At 46.5% G+C, this 24,059-nt stretch overlaps 1 protein-coding gene across 10 annotated transcripts in view; it reads left to right on the plus strand.

The window, feature by feature from the left end:
- ATP2B2 (ATPase plasma membrane Ca2+ transporting 2) overlaps positions 1-24,059 on the plus strand; it is a 373,485-nt gene that overhangs the window by 164,150 nt on the left and 185,276 nt on the right. For 7 of the 10 annotated variants that reach the window (XM_067043444.1, XM_059077715.2, XM_067043441.1 and 4 more), the window contains exon 3: positions 17,645-17,739. The exons of the other annotated variants lie outside the window; for them this stretch is intronic. The gene's annotated coding sequence lies outside the window, so the exon portion shown is untranslated. The remainder of the gene's footprint in view (positions 1-17,644; positions 17,740-24,059) is intronic. 10 annotated transcript variants of the gene reach the window in all.

The raw sequence follows: 24,059 nt of genomic DNA on the forward strand, positions 1-24,059 counted from the left end.
GGTGATGCCTACCTAAGTGGTTTCCCGCCCACGCCCCTTGCAGCACTCTGAGTCACCACCCAGCGCCGAGGAGAGGCGGAGGCCGTGGGAAGGGTGTTCCCTCTCGGGCTGCAGCAGTGCTGCACAAGATTGCTCCAGAAAGCCAGAACCGTGCCCCACGATAAGCACGGCTACCCTCCTTATGCAACTTTTTGACATTGTTCAAAAGCAAGGCTAATGTTCCTTCCCTTCCATTTGCTGAGGGCCCTAGAGAGCCGGCCCAGCCAGACCTTATGCCCTGCTTCCTGCAGCCCAGGCAGAGGCCGGCCTCCACACTGTACAGGTGGGGAAACTGTGCCGTGCCTGTGACCGCATGGCTAGGACACTCGCAGCCCCGGCCCTCTGCACCAGCCCTCAGACCTCCCCCTCTATGGCCAGCAGGCTCCTTACTTAGCTTTTGGAACCAGAGACAGCAAAACAGGTAACTATGATACCTTTTATTCTTTTTCAAATGAAATATAATTGTGAGCAGTTATGTCCTGTTGGTGGGCTAGAAGTTTGAAGTCGATTTCTGATAAAAAGAAAGAAAAATCTATTTATAAATATAAGTTCACATACGCTAGAAGCACATTTTAGGTGGAATATTTCTTTATACAAAACTTCAAAACTTCTTCGTGGTGCAAAGCTGGGCCTGTGGAGGGTATATGTGGTAACTGAGTATTAAAGGGAAAGGACGTGGTACTGAGGGTCATACTCTGCAGATAGCAGCCACGGTGATCACAGGTCCTAGCTTGGATCTGAGTTGCTGAGGCTGGCACTCTTGCCCCATCGTCACTGTGCTGCAATATGTGGGCATCCATTCACCTTTGCCTCGCCTGGTCTTAAAACAGCACTACCTGCTTCTCCAAGGGCTGTGTCTTTCCTCTTTCCCCACTGAATTCACTAATTGTTCTTCCATCAGGTACTCAACTTACTGTCCTGTGAGCTAATTAGGGACTCAGCTTGGGAGGCCCTGTGTTGGTGGGGGAGGGGATAGAAAATATTTGCATAGTCATTCCGGTGACTTTGCATGTTGGCCGCCTCTGGCTGGAGTCTGCCAGGTGAACCGCTATGCTGTCTGGCTCAGGCCAGAGGGAAATAGCCATAAATGAGAGTGGAGGGGGCGGAAGGGGTCCACAGGCGTTCCCACCAACCTCAGGCCTGTCTGAGCCTTAAACCTGCTTGACCTGGGTCAAGAAAAGCCAGACTGCCCTTTCAGCCAGCAGAGCAGCGGGCTGAGTCATATCCTGCCAGCAGCCTGGCCTGATTGGACTCTATGCTCTGCTCTACATCACGTCTCGGCTGCTCTGCCTAACAGCTTCCTTCTCTCCCAGAGCAACTGTGAATGTTTCCCCTTCCTTTTCACCATGACCTCAGCCGGCATGGATTTCCTACTATTTAAACCTCTTCTGCAGCTCATTCAGTAGAGTTTGGGGTGACACTGATCCTCACCATAATCAGAAGAGTGTGTGATGTTGGTGCCCAGGCAGCCTGGGTTCCTGGAATTGTCTTGACAAGGTTTCTATAAGATGAATTTCTGTATATGAAAACATGGGTTCTGGTTGACTTTCATTGGAGCATTTAGAATGTCTCCTTCTGGAAGGGAGAAGTTTTTAACCCCAAAAGTTAAGAGAGCTGTATCTCAGATTGCTCCAGGTCTTAAAAAAAAAAAAAAAAAAGAAAGAAAAGAAAGAAAGAAGGAAAAAAGAAAAAAATCAGAGAAAAATGTGCTTTCTGAAAACAAACAAAACAAAAATCTAATTTATAGAATTAGGATCTAATTTATTTCTGTGTTAAAGAGGAAGAAGTAAAGATATTGTTATGTGGTTGAATTAATTTTGAAATGACTGAAAAGAAAAACAGTAATCTGCAGCAAGGTAAAATGCCCTAAGTTCCAACTTATTCTTCAGTAAAGTGTCTTGTCACATTTCTACTATTTGCTCAGCTTCTAATTCTTAGAAAAATAAGTCTTATCAGCTCCCTTTGAAATAAATATTTATTGCTTTCATATTGTTCTCAACTCTTCCGTTGCTCATACTGTTGAGACTTCAGAGGCTCTGTTCTCTGTGGCTAGTCAGCCACGAAAGATTCCCTTGGGCTGAGTCCCCAAGACCTATCTTGCAATAAAAGTCATTGTTATTATGATTTCCTTGGGGCTCTTAACAGAATGTGACCACATGGCAGGATACCAGAAATCATATGAGATTTGGAGTCAGAACAACCATTTATTTGCTTTGTGGCCTTGAGCAGGTGACTTAACCTTTCTGACTCCCCTTAATTTCAGCATCAATGAGCAGGGTCAAGTGCCCCTCCTCGTGCTCCCCTGCCATTGTGTGGACCTTTGTTCACCACACAGAGCTATGTGGTTCCCTTGTCTACCTCCTCAATCCCTCCCGGGCCCTGAGAGCTACGTGGGGAGAGAGTCTTGTCATCTCTGTGTCCCCGTGCCTAGCACAGAGGCTGGCAAGGAGCAGAGGGCAGGGGTTTTGGGTGGGTGGGAAAAAGAAAGGAAGGAAGGGGAGGGAAGGAGGGAGAGAGGAAGGAAAAGTAGGGGGAAGTGTAAATTTTCAATTCCTCTGGAACTCATAGTTATTTATTTTAACCACAGACTGGCCTAAGTGATAAGACATGCTAAAAACAATAGCATTGCTGCCACGTATCACTTCCCAGTTTTCAGCACTGATTTTACCATCATCTTCTAGCTGACGCATATTGAGCACTTATTTATACATGTGAGCCTGTTTACTCTCCTAGCAGCCTGTGTGGTAGCCACCACCATGATCCTCCATTGACAGATGACAAACCAGAGGTCAGGAGAGGTTGAATCACTTGCCCGTGTCACACAGCTGGCACATGGTTGAACCCTGGATTTGAGCCCAGGTCCCCAAGATTCTAGAGCTGGTGCATTTAACCAGTGTACCCTCAGCACCCAGTTTAGGACTTGACAAGCAGTTGATTTCAATAAAGAGTCTTTGAATGATTGAATGAGTGAGTGAGTGAATGTTCTTCCATGGTCATTCTCTCACTAGACTTTCAATCACACTCTTAGTTCTTTCTTCCTGGAGTATGTGATGATTAAAACAGAATATCCTCAGGCCTGGGTTCAGATCTGAGCTTTCCACGTCACTCTGGGAAAGTTACCCCTCTCTGAGCATCAGCTTCTTTCCTATTGACATGGGAATAATATCAGTGCCTTTCATGTCAGCCTGGGTTCTCCCAGAAGCAGACCACGAGACAGTGATTCAAGTGTAAATAATTTATTTGGGAGGCACAGGAATGCAAGTAGGGGAAGAGGAAAGTGAGACAGGAACGGGCAGGAGGTGTTTTCAAGGAAGTTAATTATCAGTACAGGCAACTGAGGCTCAGTTGCTCTGGGGGACTCTGAGAGCTAGCACAGAGCCCACAGCTCATGGTTTTCCCACCCAAGGAGCGAGGGAGCTGGGGTATTTATACACCGACTCCCAGCTCCCATCAGTCATTGGCCAAGGGCTGCCAGGGTTGGGGGAGTGGCATTACTTCTCTAGAATTTGTGGATTCTCTGCCCACCAGAGAAGCTCCTCTGGCAAAGAGATGCAGAATCTGTGGCAGAAATGACACCACAGTGGTTAGATCTGTGGGATTATGGGTGGGGCAACAGTAGCATCTCTGCACTCTTAGCCATCACTGTGAGGATTAAGTAGGATTATTTCAAGTTTGGAAGCAATTATACTCCAATAAAGATGTTAAAATATAAAAATATAGAAATAAAGTTTGGAGAATAGACCCTGACACATATTAAGCGCTCAATGAGTGATGGCCTCAAGGAGCCTTTTCCCAGGACCCTCTGTGTGATACAAAACAGCTGTCCTCGGGATTTGCTCCTTAGAACCCCACCATCAATCTACAAGTGGTAACATGGTCCTACTGAGTACCAGATACTAGGGTACAAGCAGTGAGCTTAGCCAGCAGGGTTCTGGCCATCCAGCATTCGTAGCCGCTCCTGGCTGACAAAAGATGAATGAGAAATGACAGACATGCCTCCAGTAATGACGGGGACAGTGCTCGGAACAGTGAGGACCCTGGGAGCCACCCTGTCCACCCCCCAGACTTTGCAGAGAGGGACTCATCCCAAGGCACGTGGCTAAGCGGGAAGTGCCAGGACTGGACTCCTCACCCACTGCTCCTCCCACCTGCCTTGGAAGTGAGCATAACTCATGTGGAGGGTGTTGGCAAACCCTCCACCTGGGATTCCCAGTGGTTATTTTTGTAACACAGGAAACAGGTTCAGCAAATGCCTAAATTGAGGGACTCTCCTGGGTGGAGAGTCCCTCCCACTTTTGGACTTTGCCTTACAAGGGGCTTCCCTGGACAGGTATCTGGAAAGTTCATGCCTCCAGCTCCCTGGGGACTAAAACTCAGAAGTTTCAGGGAACAGACGCATGGGATTAAGGATCTGTCCTCCCTGCCACAGGGCAGCTGTGTGGCTTGAGGCTGCTCGCTCTCCCTCTCTAATCCTGTTTCATCATCTGTAAAATGGGGACTGCGAATGAAATAATGGGCATGGGAGTGCTTTGGGAGATACAAGCTGCATGCATCTTATGAGTAGGGAAGCATTATTGTCATTGCTGTTGGTGTTATTGTTGTTAGGAATGATGTGACCTTGGGCCAGCCAGTTCCTCTCTCTAAGAATCCTCTCTCCTCCCCACTGGCTGTTGTCGACCCCAAAGGGCCAGGAATGTGGAGGCAGCCCCCCAAGACCTGCAGCCGTAGAATGTGACCTTGTCAGGCCTGTAAAGAATCAAATGTTCCAACCCCTTGTAGTGGGGCAGCTGAGGCTCAGTGGAGGGGAAAGGACTTGCCCAAGGCCACCCAGCCTCAGCGGCAGTCAGCTTTGGCGCAGGGATGCTGACTCATAGCCCACAGCTCTCCCCCACCACCTGTCAAGGACTGTGCCTGCCCCGGCCCCTCTGCCCCCTACTCTGCCCCAAGCCCCTCTCCCCTCCCTGACCTCCAGCCAGGGAAGCTCGCTGCTCAGTTCCGACTGCGGGAGTGCACCCTCTCTACACAGCAAGTCAACCTCCCTGCCTCGGAGTTGAGGCGTGGCAGATGGCAGAGCAGAACTGAGCCTCGGTTCGTTCTTGACTCAAAGAGGACATCGCACAAGTGCACAGCGCTCGCTGGTGGGGGCAACAGGTCTGGCACGTGGGGCAGCAGACTCTGCCGGCTTTGAGAGCCACGCCACCTGAGTTCGGATCCTGGCTTGGCCACCTTCAGCCGTGCGCCCTCAGGTGCGCAGTCTTCCCCCTGAGAGCCTCCGCTTCCCCATTGGTAAAGTGGAGCCGTGAGGCCCAGAGGCCCTCCTTTATCAATTTCATAGGCACATGGCTTCATCGAGGGAGAAGATGCACGTGTGGTGAGGGGACTTTGGGGGCTGGTTTCTATCTCTAGAGAGGGGAAGTGATGGGAAAGTGGTGTCAGAAGGGAGGATCCCTGGCAGGCCCCAAGTTGGGGCCTGGAGCAGAGCTGTCCCAGGTGTGACCCCGCTGTGCCCCCATGTAGGGGTGTATTGGCTGGTGGCTGGGGCAGAGCCACCCCATAGGTAACCCTGGACAGAGGGACTGGGTAGGGTGGGCCCAGGGAAGGAGAGGTCAGACCGAGGTAGGCAAGGGGCACACTGAGAGGGTCTTTGGTCTTCAGTGGGGAGACTGAAGGGTGGGAGGGAGGGGATGTGAGAGGCCTCCTTCCCTCCCTCCTCTGCCCCCTGATGGAGTCAGGCTGATGGAGGCTTATCAGACTAAGGTCCAGCCTCGGGACGATGGGATAATCATTTGAGGCGAGGGGGCTGTGAGAGTGCTGGGGGATGGGCAAGCCCATCTTCCTGACTGATGTACCATGTGCAAGCATGTTTTCCTACATGCATGTTTACTATAGAAAACAGGGAAACACAGACACTTTATAGAAGAACCGAAACCTTTACCCCACAGTGTTGACATTTGGGGAACACTGTCTTTCAAAATTGCTATATTTTTTTGTTTCTAGGCTATAAACATAATACATTTCTTGTTGTAGGTCATAGAAATTGAGATCTTATCTACTCTGCATTTTTCACCTCAGGTTATTAAGATATTTTCCTGGGTCATTAAAAATTATTTGAAAACATGATTATTGACAGATTCATAATATTCTGTCCTATGGCTTCTCTGTAATTAACGTAACTAATCTCCTAGATTAGAAATTTAGAATGTGTCCAGATTATTGCCATGATTAAAAAGAAAAACACCGTGATCAACATCAGTATGGCTCAAACATGTTTGCATTTCTAATTACTTCTGTTAGAATAAGTTCTTAAGCAAAATGACTGGGTAAGAAGATGTACATTTTTTCCTTTATTTCATTTTTTAGTATGATATTTGATACATACAAAGGAAATTATGTAGCATATATGTTAGTTTAATAATACAATGTATATCGTGGACTTAGAATGTCACCAATAATTTGCATATTCCTGTGTGAGTGTCCCCATCCCAACCCCCTGCCTCTTCCAGGGGAAATGACCATCCTGTGTTTATCATTTCCTTGCTTTTTTTTTTTTTCTATAGACTGTATTTTTTAGAGCAATTTTAGGTTCACAGCAAAACTGAATAGAAAGTACAGAGAATTCCCATATGCTTTTTTTAAAAAAACATTTTTATCTCGTGTGTGTATGCTTACACCGTCTATTGTTTAGTTTTGCTCTTGCTTTAGTTCTTTAAAATGTCACTGCGCAGTATGTAACCTTTTGAGTCTTGCTTCTTTCTGGCAACATTCTGTTTCTCAGATTCATGTGGTTGCTGCAGCTGCAGTTGGTGCGTTTGTATGGCTGTATAGTATTCCGAGGCATGAAGATATTGCACTCTTGTTGATTTGTTCTCCTTCTGATGAATGTGGCTTGTTTCCAGAGCAGCTGTTGCAATCAGTGTTGCTGGGAACATTCTTGGCTGTGGCGCCATCACCTAGAAAAGGAACACATGAGGTTAAAACAGTTTTGGGAGGGGGTAGAATCCAGAGTGGAGCACACACAAGCTTGAGTTGAGGTGTCCACAGGCCATGAACTGATTTGGTTTTGGAGGAGGGCTACTACACAGAATGTCTCGTGGGCTTGCCTGAGCTAGAATGTGCCGTTTCTCATCTCTCAAACTCAGCTGCCAAGGTCATTGTCTTGGGCTTGGGAGCAAGAGTAGAACCCTCTCCCCTGCCCACCTTCAAGGAGGCAGAAGCACTGTTTGTGAAGGGAATCACTGTCCCTCCCCCTTTAGCCCTGGTGCCATTCAATCTGAGCATCCCTAAGTGTGGAGTGTATACCCCTGATGGTACCTAAGAGGATACTAGGTGGTATGAAATAACAGCCCATCACCTGGTGAGAAAACTCATCTGTTTCCAGTTCTCTTTCAGTCTTCCAGGTCACCTCAAGGCAAAAGGTTCTGTCTGGAACTAGTGTGCCTTTAATTGTGGCCCCCTCCCTGCCTGAACACTGGCTAGACTCTAGGCAGAGAGCAAGCCAACTTTGGGCTCAGGGCCTCAGGCAGGCAATAGAATCCACTAAACATCATGACATCCTGTTATAATTTTTCTGTTGTGGTCATCTTGTATTCGTGGTGAGTGGCACTGGTTTTCCTTTTAAAGTAAATGAGTTTAAGTTTTAATAAGGCAAGCTATTAAGAAAAAATGAGATTGATTAAAGGGCAGATAGTAATCATCTTGACAGTCCTATTTGATTGACCCAGGTTGGGGAAATGCTGACCTCAATCAGCCATTCTCAAATTTTCTGTCTCAGGACGCTTTACATTCTTAAAAATGATTGAGGACCCCAAAGAGTTGTGCTTATGTGAATATTATCTCTTCATATTTGAAGTCAAAACTGAGATTGTAATAATACTTATGTATTAATTCTTTTAAAAATAACAATAATAAATCCACTATGGTAACATACCTTATGAAAAATAACTATATTTTCCAAAAAAAAAAAAAACCTAGAAGAGTAATGTTGTTTTATGTTTTTGCAAGTCTTTTTAATGACTTAATTGAAGACAGCTGGATTCTCATCTGCTTCAGCATTCAGTCTGTTGCCATATGATGTTTGGGTTACTGTGTTTGAAGAAATTCCAGCCTCACAGAGATATGTTGTAGGGAAGGGAGGAGGATTCTAATAGCCATTCAGATAATTGTAGATATTCTTCTTTGATACTACACCCAAACTCAACAAGTGATAGCATATTAGTTTGCTAGGGCTGTTATTCAACCAAACGTGGGCCCACTCATCCACGCACAGTAAAGCCAATCTGTTGACACAGGTTGTGGTAAAGGCAAGTATAGCATTTACTGCAAGGCACCCAACATGGGGCCAAACAAGGAGAATGGGCAGCTCGTGTTCAAAAGACCTGAACTCCTTGATGGCGCTTGGGAAAGGGTTTTGAAAGGCAGCATTAGGGGTGAGGGTTGTAGGGTGCTTGATCAGCTCGTGGACATTCTTCTGGTTGGTTGGTAGTGAGGTAATAGGGTGGCTTTTTAGGAGTTAACATCATCATCCTTCTGGTTTCAACTGGTCTGGGGTCTACATGCTGGTGGTCAGCATGCAGTTAGCTTCTTCTACCTGGAGGGGATTTTAGTGTCCACAAAACAACTCAAGGATATGGCTCAAGATATTACCTAGAGCCCTTGAAGAAGAACTAAATTTCCTTGACTTTGTTTTATGGCTAAGCTATTATTATTTTGTCTTTCTTGACTGTTTTCCTTTGTTTCTGCATTTTCTCACTTCTCTGATTAAATTTGCTCTTTGGAACTTGGGGAAGGCCTAAGAAGCTAAAACTTTTTTTTAAACAAGAGGTGGGGGGCATGGTGGGGGAGTCTCTCCGCAAGAAGGCCCCACAGGGTCCTGCTCAGTTACAGGGCTGCCATAACAAGATACCATGTACTGAATGACTTCAACAACAGAAATGTATTTTGTCAGAGTTGTGGCAGTTAGAAGTCCAAGATCAAGGCATGCTGGCCTCCATCCTTGGCTTGCAGATGGCTGTTTTCTTGCTATATCCTCACAGGGTCCTTCCTCTTGTGTGCACATCCCTGGTATCTCTCTGTGTGTCCAAATTCCCTCTTCTTATAAGGACACTAGTCAGTTTGGATTAGGGCCCATTTAATGTCCTCATTTCAACTTAATCACCTCTTTTAAAGGCCCTATCTCCAAATACAGTCACATTCTGAGGTACTGGGAGGTTAAGACTTCAAGATATGAACTTTGGGAGGGACACAATTCAGCCCAGAACAGACAGCATTTTAAAAATTAGTTGCAGTGAAGAATCTGAAGCCATGACAATGAACTTTCCATATTGTACATTATAATCCATTTTTTTCTTTCACTTTGATGAATTTTTTCACCTATGCATGGTTTTGCAACATCCTGCACTGGTCATTTAGAAAATATTGGCTCATCGCATTATGCAGATCTTTTAAATGTTTGCGTATTTCATTATACCATATCATAAAATGTCACATTTGTTATCTTAGCCCTGACCTCATCAGAAACATCTCTAAGTATTGGGAAGCTGTCAAGTTCATGATGGCACATACAAGTCTTCCAAAATTCTAACTTTTCACTTTGGAAGCTTAAATCTTATCATTGGCAACAAATACTGTCAGTTGTTTTCCTTGAAATGATAGGCTCACTCTGTTCGTTTTTGAGAAAATGTCTGCCAGATACCCAAGTCTGAATAACCATTGTGTGTCTGTCAGTCGTTCTTTTATGTCAAAATGGCGTTTGGTGAAAACAGAGGCAAGTTCAGCTCGCACCTCAAATGCTCAGAGGAGAAGCTCTCCTCCAACACCCATCATACTTGGGTTACAGCAGAATGCTTGATGCATATATTTCCCATTCCTTGTTCCCATGTTGAGAGTTAATAAAAGTAATCATTTTTACTGCTTCATCCGGGACATTCCTTAGTGAAGCTGGCATTTTTTACCGCCCGCGTGTGGTGATGAAGAATAAGATGATGACTAGTACAATTTGGTGCCACTCCCTTGATTCATGCTAGGGCACCAGCAGTTTTTGCACCAGCAGTGCAAATATCAACAGATGAAGGTGGTAAAGAACATCTAAATGTTATTAGGGAGATGGTTTTGATCTCTCAGGCCCCCATGTAAGCATCTTGGGAATCCTCACGGGCACGTGGACCACACTTTGAGAACCGTTTTGACCTAGATAAAAAATACAGAGATGATCTGAGGCCTTGAAAATGACCTTGGTGCCGGAGTGACAAGACCTGGGTGTGATTCTAACTCTGCCAGTGTGGAACTAAGTGGCCTTGGATAGCTCACTGACCTCTAGAAGCCAAGCACTTTACACATAAAGGGTGGTGGGAGCTTCCTGCCTCCCAGAGCTGGGGAGGGAAGGAAATAAGGTACAGACCTGAGAGCCTTTTGTGAAAGGTAATGCACAGCCCAGGCAAGAGGAACCAGCTGTGGTGGGGAATGAGACAAAGTTATGAACTTTCACTCCCTGGCTTAAGCCATTTTTGGTTAGCGACACTGCCCAGATCCCTGTATTCCCCTGAAGAGACCTCAGAAGGTTAGACCTAGAGACCCTGAAAGAAATGCCCAACAGGATTTCTAGTTTTAACAAATTGGCATCTTTGGGGCTCTGCTCCAGGTCACCCATTACCACCTACAGCTTTGAAAGGAAAAGGCCTCCTAAAAGCCCGGAGTTCTTCTGGTCCTTGACTGGACAGGTAGGCATTCACCTGGGTAGGGTAGAAAGCTGGGAGCCCATGGGAAATGACAGGTATCATAGAAAATCTGATTTGTTTAGCTGTGTTAAGAAGATAGAGGTGGGGCTTCCCTGGTGGCGCAGTGGTTGAGAATCCGCCTGCCGATGCAGGGGACACGGGTTTGTGCCCCGGTCCGGGAAGATCCCACATGCCGCGGAGTGGCTGGGCCCGTGAGCCATGGCCGCTGGGCCTGCGCGTCCGGAGCCTGCTCTGCAATGGGAGAGGCCACAACAGTGAGAGGCCCGCGTACCGGAAAAAAAAAAAAAAAAAAAAGATAGAGGTGATTCTGGAGAGCTCCAGGGAGCTGGAAAGCACATGTTAAGAGGGCCTCAGGTGGGCTCCCGCTTCCGGGATGGTGGAGTAAAGGTACTTGTCCCTAGGTGCAACTGAGAACCCTAGACATTCTATATAAAATAAAGATAAGAAAATTCTAAAAGATAGAGAGAAGACAGACCTGCTTCTTGGGACCTGGGGTCCCAAGAAACAGCATAGCAGTGAGTTCCTGGTGAGTTTTCTTTTTGCCTCATATAGCCAGAGTTGGAGCTGAAGAAGCCAGAAATGAGGAAATGCCAATGGGCAGGCAAAAAAATGCCCCAACAGAAACCTGGTCTCTCTAGGTAAAGAAGCAGGAAAGGGGCAGCCTAGCAGAACAGACACTTTTAGGCAAAAACTGCTCTACTCTAACTAAACACCATAGAAAACATTGTGGCTCCACCCCCAGCAGCAAAGATCCAGTGGGGAGATTAGACTTCCCGCTTCACCAGACTGTAATGAAGCATCCCAAGCCCCCCACGGGAATGGTGTCAGAGAAGGCCAAGTAGGGAGCCAGGATTTTCATTCCCCACTGGGTGGTGACAAGACCTCACCCCTGTCCCTGTCATGATAGTGGAGAGACCACACTGGGAGCAGTAACAAGGCACTCCTGTACCTCCCAGCCATGGAGGTATCAGTGGGGGCCTGATGGGGAGCTGGATTTCCCAACCAACCCCCTTTCTCTGCTGGAGTAGTGTCAGAGGAAGCCAGCTGAAACAGAAGGTTTAAATGAGACCCAGAGTCTCATAACATGATACCCAAATGCCCAAGTTTCTGTAGAAATTCACTTATAACTAGAACTAGGAAGATCTCAAACTGAATGAAAAAAGGCAATCAATAGAAGCCAATGCCAAGATGACAGAGATATTGAAATTACCTGACAAAGATTTTAAAGCAGCCATCATAAAAATGCTCCAAGAAACAGCTATGAACACACTTGAAACAAATGAAGAAAATAGAGTGTGTCAGCAAAGAAACAGAAGCATAGAGAAGAACCAAATAGAAATTTTAGAGTGAAATATATGATAACTGAAATCTAAAAGAAAAATTCAATGGATGTGCTTTACTGCAGGCCAGAGGGGACAGAGGAAAGAATCACTGAACCGGAATATAGGACAATAGAAATTACCTACTCTGAATAACCAAGAGAAAATAGACACAAGATAAATAAGTTAAGACAGCCTCAGGGACCTGTGAGATTGTAACAAAAGACCTAATGTTTATGTCGTTGGACTCCTGGAAGGAGATAAGAAAGGAAGTGAAACTGAAAAAATACTTGAAGAAATAGTGGCTGAAAAATTCCCAAATTTGGCAAATAAGATAAACCTACAGATTTGTGAAGCTGAGCAAAATTCCAAAGAGAATAAACTCAACAAAATCCACACCAAGGTAAAAAATAGGTAAACTTCTGAAAACTAAAAACAAAACAGAAGTCTTGAAAGCAGTGAGAGAGAAATGACACCTCATCTATAAGGGGGAAACAATTCAAGTGACAGTGAATTTCTGATTGGAAACCATGGAGGCCAGAAGGAAGTGGCACAATATTTTTCAAATGCTGAAAGGAAAGAACTGTCAACTCAGAATCCTATATCCAGCAAAAATATTCTTCAAGAATCAAGGGGAAATCAAGACAGTCTCAGATGAAGAAAAACTGAGACAATTTGTTGCCAGAAGACCTACCCTAAAAGAATGCTAAAAGAAGTTTTCTAAACAGAAAATAAACAATGAAAAATGAATCTTGGAACATCAGGAAGGAAAAAAAATATGATAAGCAACAATATGGATAAATGCAATTGACCCTTTCTTTCTCTTCTTGAGTTTTCCAAATTATGTTTGACAATTGAAGCAAAAGTTATAATACTTTCTGATGTAGTTTTAAGTGATGTAGAAAGAACAAGTAGGAAACAAAAATTAAAATTGCAGACTTAAACTTTAACGTATCAATAATTACATTAAATGTAAATGGTTTAAATACTCCAATTAAAAGACTGATATTGACAGAGTGGATTGAAAAACATGATATGACTCTACACTATCTACGAGAAATTCACTTCAAACATAATAATACAGGCAGGCTGAAAGTAAAAGAATAGACAAAATGTATATCATACCAACATTAATCAAAAGAAAATAGGAGTAGCTATATTAATATCAGATAAAGTAGACTTCAGAGCAAAGAAAATTACTAGAGTAAGAAAGGAATATCATATAATGGTAAAAGAGTCAAGCCACCAAGAAGATATAGCAATCCGAAATGTATATGCACCAAACAACAGAGCTATAAAATATGTGAAGCAAACAGTGATGGAACTGACCACAATTATAGTTGGAGACTTCAACACCCCCCTCTCATTAATTGATAGAGCAATTAGACAGAATATCAGAGCAAGGATATAGAAGAACTCAACAACACTGTAAACCAACAAGATCAAATTAACATTTATGGAACACATTCTTTTCAAGTGTCCACAGAACATACGCTGCGATAGACCATATTCTGGGACATAAAATAAACTTCAGCAAAATTAGAATTTAAATCAAAGAGAATGTGTTCTCCAATTACAGTAAAAATCGAACAGGAAATCAATAATAGAAAGATAACAGAAAAATCTCCAGCCACTTGGAAGCTAAATAATACACATCTAAATAATCCATGGGTCAATGATAAAGTCTAAATGAAAAATTTTAAAATATATTGAACTGAATTGAAATAAAAATACTACATATTAGAATGTGTGTGACATACCTAAAGCAGTGCTGAGACAGAAATTTATAGTACTAAATGCATAATTAGCAAAGAGAAAAGCCTCAAATCAATCATCTAAGCTCCATCTTGACAAAATAAAAAAGGAAGAGCCAAATAAACCCAAATCAAGCAGGAGAAAGGAAATAATAAAGAGCAGAAATCAATAATATTGAGAAGAGAAAATGAATAGAGAAGAAGCAATGAGACAAAGAGCTGAGTCTTTGAAAATATCAACAACATTGACAAAACTTTAGCAAGACTAACAGGGAGAGAGAAGGAAAGAGAGAAATTACCAAATTAGAAATGAAATGTGATATCACTATAGACCTTGCAAATACACAATTTGATGGTAAGGGAATACTATGAATAACTCTGTGCACATAAATTTGACAACCTAAATGAAATGGACCAGTTCCTAAAAAAATGCAAACTACTACAGTTCACCCATATGAAATAGATAATTTGAATAGCACTATAATTATTGAGGAATTTTAATTTTTAATTTTTAAATACCCTAAAAAGTAATCCCCAGAGCAGATAGTTTCACTGGAGAATTTTACCAAATGCTTAAAAAATTAACACCAACTCTACACAATGTTTTCCAGTAAGCAGAAGAGGAAGGAACACTTAACAATTTATCTTATGAAGCTAGAATGACCCTGATATCAAAACCAGACAAAGGCAATACCAAAAAGAAAAACTACAGGCCAACATCCCTCATCAATATAATGTGAAAATCTTTAATGAAACATTAGCAAATAAAATTCAGCAATGTATAAAAGCAATTATGCATCATGACCAAATAGGGTTTATTCCAGGAATGCAAGGTTGGTTCAACATTTAAAAATCAATAAGTATATGGGGCTTCCCTGGTGGCGCAGTGGCTGAGAGTCCGCCTGCCAATGCAGGGGACACGGGTTCGTGCCCCGGTCCGGGAAGATCCCACATGCCACAGAGCGGCTGGGCCATTGAGCCATGGCCGCTGAGCCTGCGTGTCTGGAGCCTGTGCTCTGCAATGGGAGAGGCCACAACAGTGAGAGGCCCGCGTACAGCAAAAAAAAAAAAAAAAAAAAAAAAATCAATTAGTATAATTCACCATGTTAATGGTCTAAAGAAAAATCACATGATATATCCATCAATGCAGGGAAAGCATTTGATAAAATTCAACAACCATTCATGGTATAATGTTCAGAAACATAGGAATAGAGGGGAATCCGTTCAACTTGATAAAGAACATCTACAAAAAACTATAGGTAATATTATCAGAATGGTTAAAGACTGACTGGTTTCTCCTAAAATTGGGAATAAGGCAAGATGTTAGCTCTCACCACTTATATTCAAATCATGCTGGAAGTTCTAGCCAATGCAACAAGACCAGAAAAGGAGTACAGATTGGAATGGAAGAAATAAACTGTCCGTATTTGCAGCTAACTTCATCATCTACATGAAAAATCCAAAAGAATCTATTAGAGAAAAAAAAGCCTCCTAGAAGTAATAAGTGATTTCAGGAAGGTCATAGGGTACAAGATAAACATAAAAAATCTATTGTATTTCTGTATACTAGCAATGAACATGTGGGCACAATAATTAAAACTGCCGCACCATTTACAGTCACTCAAAAAATGAAATACTTAGGTGTAAATTTAACAGTACATGTATGAGATTTGTATGCTGAAAACTACAAAAAAAACTGATGAAAAAAATTTTTAAATATCTAAATAAATGAAGCAACATATATGTTCATGGATTGGAAGACTCACCATAGTAAAGATGTCAGTTCTCTGCAATTCCTACCAAGATCCCAGCAAAATTTTTGCAGATGTAGAAAAGATTATTCTAAAACTTATATGGAATAGCATAGGAGCTAGAACAGCTGAAGTGGTCTTGAAAAAGAATAAGTAAGAAGAGTCAGTCTACCTGATTTTTAAATTTATGTATAGAAATCAAGACTTTGTGGTATCAACAGAGAAATGACACATAGAGCAATGGGATGGAATAAAGGACCCAGAAGTAGACCCACACAAATAAGCCCAACTGACTTTCGACCAAGGTACAAACGCAGTTCAGTGGAGGAAAAATGATAACCTCTTCAATAAATAGTGCTGAAGCAATAGGACATCCGTAAACAAAAACAAACAGACAAACAAACAAAAACCTATCTAAGTCTTACACCTTATACAAAAATTAACTCAAAATGGATCGTGGTCTTAACTATAAAATGTAAAACTATAAAACTTTTAGGGGAAAAATGTAAGAGGAAAATCTCCGGGATCTAGGGCTAGGCGAAGCGTTCTTAAGCTTGACACCAAAGCATGATCTATAAAAGAAAAAAAAAAATGATAAATTAGACTTCACCAAAGTTAAAATCTCATGATCCACAAAAACAAACAAACAAAATAACCCTGTTAAAAAGATGAAGACAAGCTACAGACTGGGAGAAAATATTTGCAGACCACAAAATCTGACAAAGTACTGCTATCTGATATGTATAAAAAACTCTCCAAACTCAACCATAAAAAGAAATCAAAGAATCTAATTAGAAAATGGACAAAAATCATGAAGAGAAGTTTCTATGAAGAGAATGTACAGATGGCAAATAAGCACATGAAAAGATGTTCAACATCATTAGTCCTTAAAGATAGGCAAATTAAAACCACAGTGAGATATCATTACACACCTGTCGGAACAGCTAAAACAAAAAATGACAACACCAAATGCTGGTGAGGATGCCGAAAAACTGGTTCACTCATACATCGTAGGCAGGAGTGTACAATGGTACTATAAAACCATTTGGAAATTTCTTTAAAAAAGAAAACTAAATATACAACTACCATGTGACCCAATACTTGTCCTATTGTGCATTTATCCCAAATAAATGTAAACTTATGTTCACACAAGAACGCTGAACACAAGGTTATAGTAGCTTTAGTAATCATTGCCCAACATTGGAGATAACCCAGAAGTCCTATAATAGATGATTAAGCTACCTATGGCCCCCCCACATCGTGGAGTGGTACTCACCCATAAAAAGGATTGAACTGTCTGTACACACAACAACCTGATGAATCTCCACTGCATTGTGCTGAGTGAAAAAAGCCCGTCCCAGAAGGTCGCACATAGCGTGATTCCATTTATAGATATCATTAAAAAAACAACATTATTAGAGAACAGCTTCATGACAGCCAGGAGTTAGGGATGCAGGCGGCGCGGTGGGGGGGAGATGGTGACTGTAATGGGACAGCCCAAGGAAGCTTATGGTGACAAAAAGTTCTGTATGTTGATTGTGATTGTGGCTACATAACACTACACACAGGATAAAACTGCACACACACACACGCACGTACACACAAGTGCATGAAAAAATAGGTATTATTATCCTGTCCTGCGGATGGGGAAGCAGAGGCTTGGGAAGGTCCAGCCACGAGTCCCAGGGCCTCTGTCTCTCCAGAGCACATGCCCATGACCACCCTGCCTCACTCCCTGTGCCCTTGCAGGCCACACCAGACAGCAGACAGAGGACAGGGAGACCCCACCTTGACACGCTGCTGGCAGTAGACTAGCTCCCCTGAGACGGGGCCTGGGAGGGGTGAAGCCCACCCAGGCAGGTCCTGATGGAGAAGGCAGGGGCAGCGTTGCCCTGCTTCTCTTCCCTCTCCACCCCAGCTGACCCTGGCGCTAGCCCAGTGCCGGCACGCAGGGGGCGCTCCACACCGCTGTTCCCTTCCTACTCCTTGCTGACTTGAGTGCCCATTGGGTCACCCACCCCTAACCAATGCCATCTCCCCTCTTCCAGAGCTGAACTTTGTCACCCAGTGCCCAGAGCCGGCAAGACATGGGCCCTATTTGCCAAACCCTGAAGACTTTCATTTAACCAGAAGACGTGGAGGGGTGAGTTGGAGACGGGTTTTGCTGGAGCTGGAGGTGGGGAAGGTCTGGGAAGAGAGCACCCTTGCAGAGGGTGCTGAGGGAGGGTCTGATAAGCAGGAAAACAGTGTTTGACAGCAGCTGCTTTCCTTCTGCCATTCTGAAAGGGACACTTGAATTATTTATGCACCGTTGTGCAGGTGTGGGGAAATCCCCCCACGTGTCTTTGCGTCTGAATAGGGAGCACGGCTGGGAAGGCAGCATCACTGCACACAGTGAACTGAGTCTCAGGTCCCTCGTCAGTAAAATGGGGCGGCAGCGGCATCTCCCTCTTGTCGGGGTCAAGCAAAGATAATCCATGTAAAGTGCTTAGAAGAGTAGCTGGAACATAGTAGGTGCTCAATAAATGCTAGTTGCCTAGTGCATGTTAGGTAAATGGGGCAGCCCTCTCTCTGGGGTCAAAATGCCGCCTAGCCTGCCAGAGCCAGCACATATGGCAGCTCTGTGAGGTTTCTCTGGCTCCCAGCTGGGATTAACCACATCTTCCTCAGATCTCCCAAAGCCCTTTCCTTGGGCCTCTGTTATTGCCTTGCTCGATCTACCCTGCATTATATGCCTAAGAACCTCAAAGTCCATGCCTACTCCCCCAGACCTGCCCCTGTCAGGAAACAGAGGTCACACTGCTCATCTTTGAGCATCAGAAGCAACTTACCTTCCAAAAGAACAGCCTCTGAGCTAGAGCTCAGAGTCAGGACCTCATCTGACCTTCCCAGAAGGTGTCGTCAGCCCTTTCACAGGTGAGAACACTGAGACCCAGAGAGAAGTAACTTTCAGGCAGGAGCCGGGAGAGCCAGGGTGCAACTCAGAGATCTGAGCTCACTTTCTATTACCCTACCCTGCCGGCATCAAGGAAGATGAGTGACTCCAGAGCCAAACAGGGGAGGAAGCAGACAGGCAGACCAGCTGCGTGCCTCTCTCCTCAGCCCTCGGAGATCACCCAGAACTCTTACCATGCTGAAGTTTTGTTTCTTGTGCAAGCACTTTGGGACTAGACAGATTGTTTCCAAGCACGTTACATAATTGTGCACATATTTATTTAATGCCATCTCTGGAATATTAAACAATCGATAATTCGGAACAGAAACACGGGCGTCTAAACCCAGCAGCTTTTGACAGGTGTGGGTGGGGAAGGAGGTCGAGGAGAGCCATCTATGAGCCATTACGGGAAAAAGAGGTGACACCCCCCCTCCTCCTCCCGAGATGGGTTGAAAGGCTTCCCAGGCTTATAGTTGGCAAAAACGTAGTGGAATTTTCAGCTTTGGGGTTCCACCTCTTTTATTATATAATAACAAAGATGCATTAGCTCTTCCCTAAAGGATGCTTGGAGCCAGGGCTTGGCCACCTGTTTATCTGTTTATGAGTGTTTACTGAGCATCCTCTATGTGCAGTCTCTGTTACACTCTGATTCACCCTTGGGGTGCCTTCGAGTGTGAAACACATGAGACCCGGTCCTCATACACGTGACCAAATAAATATAGAAGATGGCTTCCGGGCATGGAAGCACTGTGAAGAAAACCAAACAGGGCTGCAGGGTGGGGAATGGCGGGCAGTCCCTGAGGAGGGCACTTCTGACCAGAGGTCCCGATGGGAGAAGCAGCCAGCCATGCAGAGGTCAGAGTAGTGGGGAGAGCATTCCAGGCGGATGGGGACGGGGGCAAGGAGCAAGTGGCCCTGGTGGGGTTGAGGAAGAGCGAGGAAGGAAGGCAGTGGGCTGGGGAGGGTGAGTGAGGGCCCCACGTAGGCTACGCAGGCAGAGGGATACCCCTCTGCGAGGATTGTTGGCGCCGGACCGAGAGGGCCCCCATGAGGAGTCGGAATTGCAGTCTGTGTGCAGTGGCAAAGCTGTTGGAGGGCTCTAGCAATCTGATGAATGTTAGGAAAACATCCCTCTGCATCTGGGAGAGGACTGGGGGGCGGCAGGCATGCAGGGAGGGTCTGGGTCAAGGTTCTACGGCTGGAGTGCTGGGGGTGGGCAAGGAGACTCCAGGGAAGGCACAAGAGGGCCTGGCCGAGCCCCAAATGCTAATGGATCTGTCCAAGGTGGTGGCAAGAGTTTCTCCCAGGGCAGCTGTGGAAGGCCTGGCCTGAGCCAGCAGGAATCACAGTAACTCTGATATTGATGATCATAGTAGTACCTAGGATTTACTAAGCACTTACCGGCTGTGAGCCAGCCCCTCATCCTCACCCCCCGCCTGTGATACATGTACGTTCATTATCTCCATTTCACAGAAGAGGGAGGGGAGCAAGGCACAGAGTGGTGAAGTGAAATGCCCACGGTTGCTCAGCGAGTTAGTAGCAAAGGTGGGATTTGAACCTCGTCCATCTGACTCCACGCGTATGGCCCTCAGTCCATGCTGGCTGAACGAACTGGTAACAATAACAGCAATGGCAATAATGAGAGCAGTCGCTTAACTATGGTGCTGGCTATGTGTCAGGCGCTACTCTCAGTGCTTTAAAAAAAACACTAATTGTTTAGCCTTCACAACAGCCCATGAGGCAGGCACGACCATTATCCCCATTTTACAGAAGGAGAAACTGAAGCATGGAGCTTACCCTAGCCAGGATTTGAAACCGGGAGCTCTGGCTCCAGAGTCCAGGCTTTTAGCAAAATGCAGCGTAAGTTGGGGGAAGCGGACCACCTACCATCTGACTTGGAGCCATCTGCATTTCCAAGTCTGGGGCCAGGCCTGTGGGTGGGGCAGGCCCTCCGGGAGCCTGTGGGAGACCACGAAGGGCTGAAGTGTCCCCCGCAGAGCCTGCTGGCTCCTCAGTGGCCAAGGCAGAGGGCCTCCCAGGGCCTGGCCCTGCTGTAGCTGCCAAGATGAGCCCGTGCGGCCTGAGCAGAGAAAGTCCTTGACAACAGAACGGAGAAACCCCACCACTCTCCTTGCCAACGGGAGCATACAGAGAGAAGTGAACCGGGAGGGGCTCATCAAGTCAGAGAACGTCCATGGGAAAGGTTTACTCCAAGTCTGTTCAGGAACACCCCCCCCCAAGACAGTCCCAGTGGAACCTCTTTTAAGTAAAAACGACAGGCATCCTTCCCTATAAATAAATCCAATTGGCAGAGTTTCCACATCAGAGCACCGTATTAGGCCGTCGTAACTAAGGCCAGTTTACAAGTAAGTCAGCCATCCTTCGGAGGTCGGTCGACGGTAATTCCCATCTGAGGGGCAGTGCTGGGGCCGGGGAGCAATGCGTGTGGAAGTGCCGTGTGAAAGGTGAAAACCTGCACGCATAAGGGCTTTTAAAGTATTTGCGGATTCGTAAACATCTCCTATTTTCCTTGCATCCTGCTCTCCTCAGTGAGAGAAGAGAGAAAATCGTGGGCCCGTTCCCTGGCCAGACTGCCCCAGAGTCTCTGCAATACCAGGGATGGAGCAGAGAGGCTGGGGCAATGCACCCCAAGCCCCGGAAACTCCTCAAAACAGGTTGCATATGGGGAGGTGGGTGCGGCAGACGGCCAAGCTCCACGGCTCTCCTGCCGGTTTCAGGTCCTGACCGTGCAATTCTTGGCAAGGCGTTTAAATTTCTGCCCCTGCAGTTTTATGTCTTTGAAATGGGAGTAAGAAGCCCTCCCTCTTGAGACTGTTGGAAGGATTAAGTGGGAGAGGACATCTCAGGGCGTGAAGTGTCACCTGCTGCTCATTGGGTCTCTGCCCCCGGTGGCCCTAGTGGGAACGGTTGCCTCAGGTGTGAGGACCCTGGACCCCTTCCCACTGGCACCGTATCAGTTTCTCTCAACCGTACGAACGCTGGGAACACTTTGCCACCTGTGTTAGTTTGCTGGGGCTGTGGTGACAAAGCACCACAAGCTGGGTGGCTTAAATGAGCAGACATTTAGTGCCTCACAGATCTGGAGAATGGAAGTCTGGCATCAACGGGTTGATTCCTTTTGAGAGCCGTGAGGGAGACTCTGTTCCCGGCCTCCCCCGCAGCTTCTAGTGGTCGGAACGTTCGTCATCCTTGGTGATCCTTGGCTTGTGGATGCATTACCCCATCCCCACCTTCACATCATCTCTTCCCTCTCTGCTTGTCTATCTCGGTGTCCAAATTTCCCCTTTATAAGGACACCAGTCCTGTAGGGTCAGAGTTCACCCTAATAACCCTCCCCTAACTTGCTTACCTCTGAGAAGATCCTATTTCCAAATGAGGTCATGTTCACAGGTACTGGAAGTTAGGGCTTCAACCTCCCTTTTGGGGGACACACAGCACCCTCCTAATTGTTTGAAGCTGATTCTGAATGGGCCCCAGGTTCCTTCACGACGTTTCTGAAATAGACTCAAAGAACATTTTACATCATTTTCTAAAAGAGCAGTGTCCTCAAAATCACAGACTCCTTAGCTTCCAGTAGATCCCTCAAGAACACTCGGCCTTACCAAACCCCAGTGCGGCTCTCTCAGCCATTATCTTATATGAAGAGCAAGTGGGTTTGAACCCAAGCCCTTGGTCAGCCCTGACTGTGAGTTGGACTCCAGGAACCTGGGAAGCCACGGTCCCAGCTGTTGTTGCAGTCACAGGGGAAGGCCACAGGACAGACAGGAGTGCACCTGGCTGTTGTTGGGCAGGTGGGTGCTGGGGCCACCAGGGTCCTTCCCAACAACGATCTTCGAGAGGTGAGGGGAAGAGGCTTCCTTCCCGGGAAGGAAGCCTTTGTCTCCTTGCAGGTGGACATGAGTGCTCCCAGGACCACAAGAGAACCCTCACCTGCTCTTTCCGTGGCCAGACAACCAATCAGTCACGCAACTGTCATTCTGGGATGAGACCCACTCCTGGGCCTCTGTCTACGTAGGAAGTGCAGAGGAACCCCGAGCCCGTCATCCCCATGGCACCCCCAGCCCGGGTCGCCGGAGAGTGAGGGGTCAGTAGTAGACCCCACCTTCTTGCCTCATCTCCATTCTTCAAATGAGCTCCCCTGCCTCGAATATTGGAGGAGCCCACTTCACGTGAACTGAGAGCCAGGAATCCGTTTCCAAGCGCGCCGTGACCGGGCAGGAGTGCCCTGGACTAGGCGCAAGCGGGCCTGGGTGCTGGGTCAGAGCCAGCGCTGCCGGCCTGAGCTCCGTGAGCCCAGGTGGATCTTGCACTTGTCCAGTCTCGGTTTCCCACGTACAAGGTGGAGACGGTTCCTACCTCACGAGTGAGGGGCATCTTTAAAGGGCTCGTGCAGTGCTGGGCACCCAGTCGGCACGCTCCCCCTTCTCTCTGGGCTTCAGTTGCCTCCCCTGCAAGCAAGGCTGTTGGACCAAACGGGCTCTGGCGAGCTCCATGTGGCCCTTGGGGTGCCCTCCAGGGCGTCCAGCGTCTGGCCGGGCAGCAGAAACCTCCCAGCCCGTAGGCCTGCTCTGCCAGGAGCTCGCCGAGTGAGCTGGGGCGCCTGCTCCCCACTGCTCACAGGCCCGCTGGCTCAGGGTGACCGTGGCGAGGTTCCTGGAGACTCTGACCTCATGCAGCCATCCAGAGGTCTGAGCCTGTGCCTCCCCAGGCGCCCTGAATTCTCGTACCCCATGCTTTTCTTGCCCATCTCAAAGGCTCTGAGAATGACAATCAGATGCTCCCTACCCATCTCCGGGTACCCAGGCCTCGTCCGGCAGGCCGGGGGCAAAAGCATCTTCACGGGGACACCGCCCAGTGCCTCGCACGTGCCGTGTCCCGTGCTCGGCACCCGACAAGTACTTGTGCAGCTGAATGTATTACGGGATCCGCTCACCCCGATTCAAGTCCAGGGGGCAGAACGTTTTACCCCTTCTGGGGGAGGGAGGTAGATGTCCCAGGGACATTTCTATTCTCAGAGCGGAGCTGCAGCAGCAGAGGATGCATAACAGAAGCCACTAGTGCACTCATGGTGGGCTTGTGGGCAGGAAGGCTAGGGATGGGCTGCGTTCAAGTCCGCCTTTCTCTGCGACTCTTGTTGTGGAGTGAGGCCTGACCCTGAGCCTGGAGATGGTACTGTTGGTGCCTTTTCACTGTCTCTGGGGGAATTCTGCTCACCGCACCGCGCCAAGGTGAGAATGAAACAGGAAAATATGTAGGAAGTAGAGTGGGCACGTGGCGTGGTGGAGAGAGCATGGACATTGGGTTCACACTTGGCCCTGCTGGGTGACCTTGAGCAAACGACCTCCCCTCTCTGGCCCTTGGCTGGCTGATCTAGAAACAGGTCACAGTGTTGTCATGAGGACCAAAGGCGCTCCTGTAGGCCACGTGCCCACCCCAGCCTACTCCCTCCCCCACGCCCCCAACCCCACCAGCTGATTGCATGGCAGGCCTTGCCCCGCTTTGCTGGG

Source organism: Kogia breviceps, chromosome 10 (genome assembly GCF_026419965.1).
Source record: "Kogia breviceps isolate mKogBre1 chromosome 10, mKogBre1 haplotype 1, whole genome shotgun sequence".
Classification (NCBI taxonomy): domain Eukaryota; kingdom Metazoa; phylum Chordata; class Mammalia; order Artiodactyla; family Physeteridae; genus Kogia; species Kogia breviceps.